The following is a 6,000-nucleotide window of genomic DNA, read 5'->3' on the forward strand; positions in this document are numbered from 1 at the left end:
AATTTCTATCTTCTATGGGTTTGATAGATTCTTGCTCGACACTTGAACGACAGAGAGGAAACGTGAGTTTAGAAGAAGGACTGATTTTTTGGCGATAGGGGAGAACGGGGTTGAAGAGATGGATAGGTCGTAGAATATCTATTTTCATCAACCCATAGTACGCGTTGAGATTTTGATTTTCTGGTTCTAAGCAGATGGTGGGATGTCCGACGGGGTATTCGACGTATTTATTGACCCATGGGTACTCGGAAGTCACGTCTACGTATCGAATCTGCTCTCTCTCGGTGGGGTCCACGCGATGGTAGAGTGTCGCCGCCCCAGTTCTTCCGCCAAAGAAAGCATCGCGCAGATTGATGGGTGTGGTCAAGGAGAGAGACTGGACAAAGTCCCTAAGATCTTGACGTTGTTTTTTCATCTTCTCCCATTGACACTGCCACATTTCTACCACCGTATATCCTAACTGACGCAATTTCAGTGGTAATATTCTGTGTGGTCTGTCGTCGGCATGCTTCTACGGTAAGACCCGAAGTAGAAAATAGGATTTGATTTCTTTTCGGGTAACAGTCTCGGCAACCATAAAAGAGACGTCCGTGAAATTCGTAGATGGAAAATATGACGATTATATTGATTTGTCTACTTTAATAGCACTGTTCGGGCCCGGACCCGCAGTGGGAGGATCTCACGCCCCCCAGTGAGACTGGACTTATGACGAGACCACCCTACTGAGGAGATTTTGTTGTGTTACTATTATGGTATATAAAAAATACATGTGGTTTTCACTTGAAGTTATTTTAGTAGTCTGAACAGAACAAGCACAACTATAAGACCCTAGCTTGTTATGTTTTCTTGCCGTATCTTAAATGTATTAATGTAGTTGTAATTTGTCTAGAAGTTTGAATCTCTTGTTCTGTAAATCTTTTTATTTTATGATATACGTATTAAACACTGCCCGCCTCGACCAGCCTTTGCTAACTGCGGGCAGTCCATATTTTTTGTAATATTGTAATACTGTAATATATCATTAAACTGTTGAGGGGATTATTCGACAACATTCACCGAACCTGAGGCGAATAAATGTTTTAGTATAATTTCAGAGCTGAACAACAGAGAAATTTCTTAAACCATAACATTTTAGTAACATTTATTAACAATTATTTTATTTTAGGTTTAAGGTTTCTCATTACCTGTTTGCTGGATAATGCAGGGATCCATATTAGAGGGAGAAGACAGCCATTAGCTAGTAAGAGGAAATTGTTTTTTTGCACTCATTCTTTGTTAGAATTATAAAACAGCGGAATGCTCTTCCTAAAGCCCGGATAGTGCACAAACAGCTTTTCAACATTTTTCGTAGTAAACTTAGAAAGTATTGTAAAATTTCGTAATTTTTTTCTTTTACCCATTTCTGAATGATTCTTAAACTTTACTTTGTAATATATCTATTTTATATTTTACGTAGGGAGCATTCTCGATAGGGAGAACGTTTCCTTTTATGTAGGCTCACATAATAAATTGATTGATTGGTTATTAAAGACTAAATTAATAGATCATAGATGCCACACCATACAAGAAATATAGGGTCAACTGCCTGCAAACTAGACGTAACCTAACCATGTTGACACGAGGTTGTCAAAATAAGCTGGCAGCCGGTGCATTTCTCTCTGAGAATATCTTCCAGCAAATGAGATGAGCCTCCCTCAAGAGCAAGGAAAGTTTAAATTTTCCTTTAAGTGAGCAGTTTCTCAAAAAAAGTAAAATTTATGTTATTCCACTGGAGTTTGTTCTTTAACTCTTGAACTATGTCTGGCTTGAATTACCGGTGTTTTCTGACACAGATGTTAATGACTGGTGTTTTGCTGTAACAGTTTGTTTCCTAATGATTTAATGGAAGTAGCCCCACCAAAAGAAAAAAGGCCGACAGTGAAAATTCAACAACCAACTGTATCTTGCTTATAACTTTTTTCTTGGAGGAATATCTCTTTTGATGTTTCACTGGTTTGCACACTTGCTAGAAAATGGAATTCATGTTTGAAGCTTGATTTTATTTGATTTATCGGGTGTCATCTCTTAATGAAATTGTCTGTTCAGAGCTGTTTCTGATTTAGGAAGAGTGTTTTAACAACCATTTTGATTTGCAAAGCTCCAACCCTTATATAAAGAGAGCTCTGTACTTTGCGATAGGAACCCTGTTAGGGATCAATCTAAGCTCTATCCTCTGGTAGAGTAATGATAAATAGAGTTAATATTTTCAACGACAATATTGATGACAATTTTTTTGGGGGGGGGGAGGGGGAAGGATCTTTCCTGGTCCTAGGAGTGGTTCACGCATTATCAGTACTTTTTGTTGTGTGAAGGTGATGTGACCAATGATAAAACTATCAATTAAGTCTTATTGTTACATTTAAGAACGAATTCTTTGGAAGGGAAAATCAAGGATTACATTTAGCAAGTGAATTAGACCACGCGTGAAAGGGACATATAATGTTCTATAGGAAAATTCATTACTTGATGAGAGAATTCCGCATTTAATTACACGCAAAAATATCTATCGCATGAAACGCGAAGCGATGAGTGCGATATTGGTTTTCAAGTACAATTTAACGCGGAATTCACAAGTCAAGTAATGATTTCTCCTTGAAACGCATAACTGAATAATAATGAGACAAATTTAGAGGTTTAATGACTGAGACATGCGCACTACAGGCCACAAACATGCAAATACTCAAAGTAACGAATACTCAATATATTTTCATGAAAAAACATCTAAAACAACTAAATAAAAAGCATTGCCTTTTTGATTAGTAAAACAGGAATAAACACGTAGCCGTTAGATTGGAAAACGTCAATCTCTGGCAAGTCCTGCCTAACCAAGTCCTAACATCACTATTATCTGTTGCCAATATTGTGAAATATTCTACCACGCTCAAAATTTGATATCAATGTACCCTAAAGACAGGGATTCCCTTACTCAACAAGGAATAACGAGTCAAAAGTTATGAAAAATAGTTGAATTCATTCTGACATCATCAGAGCATGAAAAAATTTGAAACCCATTTTCAAGACTGTATCCAAAAGCATTTTCATCAAAATATCTGATGCTAAAGATTTATTAACTGAAATAAATATTAGGTGATAAATGGAATTAATTCGAAGAACGACAAAAAAAGTAACGCGGTTTTTTAAAACTATCCTTTCCATTGTCCGTGAACTTTCGCGTAGTTTGTCTAAGGCCATCACTACTCTTAAAATGTGTCTTAAATCCATTCAAAAATAAAGCTCAACAGGCGATATTCTTTCCGGAAAATTTTCTCAGATGCTCTCTACCGGCATCGGTGATCTGATTTCCAGCCAAATCAAGAGTGGTGAGTTTACATGCTGGTTTCTGTAATGTTTGACATAGACTGGCAACACCAGCATCGGTAATCTGATTTCCACCCAAGTCAAGAGTGGTGAGTTTACAGGCTGGTTTCTGTAATGCTTGACATAGACTGACAACACCGGCATAGGTGATCTCATTTCCACTCAGATCAAGTGTGGTGAGTTTACATGTTGGTGTCTGTAATGCTTGACATAGACGGACAACACCGGCATCGGTGGTCTGATTTCCACCCAGATCAAGTGTGGTGAGTTTTCATGCTGGTTGGTGTCTGTAATGCTTGACATAGACGGACAACACCGGCATCGGTGATCTCAGTTACACTCATATTAAACGTGATGAGTTTACATGTTGGTGTCTCTAATGCTTGACATAGAGCGACAACACCGGCATCGGTGATCTGATTACTACCCAGATCAAGTGTGGTGAGTTTACATGTTTGTGTTTGTAATGCTTGACAAAGACTGACAACACCGGTATCGGTGATCTTATTTTCACTCAGATAAAGAGTGGTGAGTTTACATATTGGTGTTTTTAATGCTTGACACAGACTGACAACACCGGCAGCGGTGACCTGATTTAAACTCAGTTCAAGTGTGGTGAGTTTACATGCTGGTGTCTCTAATACTCGACATAGACTGACAACACTGGCATCGGTGATCTGATTCTCAAACAGAAGAAGTGTAGTGGGTTTACATGTTGGTGTCTGTAATGCTTTACATACAGTGACAACACCAGCATCAGTGATCTGATTTACAGTGTGCCGCAGAGTTTCCATTCTGCTACATAATTAGAGGTTCCTTCATTCAGTTCAGATTCTCCCTCTGCATTGAGTGTACCTAAAACATGAGACAGAAAAGGCAAAGCGGTGCAGTCCACATCCGTCAAATTGCATTTAGAAAATGAAATACTTTCCTCTTCTATTCCTTTTTCAAAAATGCCATAGAGAAGTTTCTTTACTATTCTTTTAGCAAACTCTACGTCTTCGTATTCCATACGACATTTAATCATTTCAAGCCGATATCTACGAGTAGAAATTCTTCTTAAAGGGGCAATTTCCTCTAGTAGCTTTTCCATGAGTACGGCTTCTTTTTGCTTTGACAAAATACCCGACATAAATTGATTTACCTCTAGAGACACATGCTTGGGGGGAGTTTTTCTCTCCTTTACAAACCAACTAGCCGCTAAGTACTCTTGGAGAGTCAGATGGGTAAAACAAAAATATTTCGTCGTTGCAGAAAAAAAACTTTCTGAAAGGAGGACCGCAATGAAGAAGACCGCTTCCCCACAGACTTTAAACCTCCTGTAAGTTAAAAGTTTTCGAATCCTCTTTAATGAAAAGATACTTTCTCTCCCGAAGAAGTTGAGCTGCCAGCTTCGATAACTCATCCAGAGTCACTTCGAGAGGGAGTCTTTTGTTTTTATCGTGCTTTTGCACGAACATATTAACTACTTCATCATAAAGGTCAGTTGTTTTCACCGGAAGTGGATTTCTGACGTCTGAATCTTGCTGAGTATATTCGAAATAAGAACACATCAGGAAACATAGAACAGGAATGTGGGCAAAGCTGACAAGATTGAAATTCTTTGTAATGTGGTCGAGTACAGCATTTCTCATTCCTTCGTTGCTTTTGAAATACCTTCCAATGTATTCTTTTAGCTGTTGCTCGGAAAATCCTGTGATTTCAACATATCTGTCAAAACGAACGTGTTTGTCTTTCATTTTGTCAGATTCATCGGGTCTTGACGTGATCATTACAACTGAACCTCTCAGTATTTTTCCTTTGATAAGCTTCGCACACACTGCTGCTACTGGCATTTTCTCCATGGCGTTGTTTGGGCACTTTTCATGTGAATCACTAGCGATGTAATCTCGTTGTAAACACTCGTCATACCCGTCGATGATAATCAAAACCTCTTCAGGATGATTAACAATGTACTCAAATAAAGAGTCGTCGATATTTGAATGGTCATCTAGCACTGTAGATCGGTTTAAGATATGACACGAGCTTGTTGTATGCTGACTCTAATTTGAAATCTCTTGAAAAAACCATCAATAGCGAACTGCTCAAAGTCTCTGACTGGCTCAATGCAAATAAGTTAACGCTCAATGCTAAAAAGTCAAACTATGTTATCTTTCGTCCATATCAACATAACTTCAACTACTTGGTTAACATTAAATTGATTGATAAGTTTGCTCAAATTCCTACCACGCTTCAGTGCGAAAACCATGTTAAATATCTTGGCGTCGTATTGGAAAGCAATTTAAGTTGGAAATCTCAAATTAATAATGCTGCATTAAAAAATAAGCAGAACTGTTGGTGTTGTTGCCCGTCTTAGGCACTTTGTCCCACGTAAAACCCTTTTAAATATTTATCAATCATTGATCTTGCCTCATCTGACATATGGTTTGGCGGCTTGGGGTCAAGCTGCCAAAACCCATTTACAAAAAATTCTCGAGCTTCAAAAACGAGTTCTTCGTTTGATATACTTTTCTGAACCTAGAGCCGGTACTGTGCCTTTATTTATTTCCTCAAAAATTCTACCTTTACAAAATTAATGTCATATGCTGAAAAAGTATCTTCTATAATGTTTGATGTTTCCTGCATGAATGCTCCGTCTAACAT

The 6,000-nt window shown here is 38.0% G+C and overlaps 1 pseudogene; it reads right to left on the reverse strand.

Annotated features, from left to right (window-relative positions):
• Positions 1-3,222: 3,222 nt before the first annotated feature.
• Positions 3,223-6,000, reverse strand: LOC148730985 (NACHT, LRR and PYD domains-containing protein 3-like; annotated as a pseudogene).

The sequence above is a fragment of the Stylophora pistillata genome, chromosome 5 (genome assembly GCF_964205215.1).
Source record: "Stylophora pistillata chromosome 5, jaStyPist1.2, whole genome shotgun sequence".
Classification (NCBI taxonomy): domain Eukaryota; kingdom Metazoa; phylum Cnidaria; class Anthozoa; order Scleractinia; family Pocilloporidae; genus Stylophora; species Stylophora pistillata.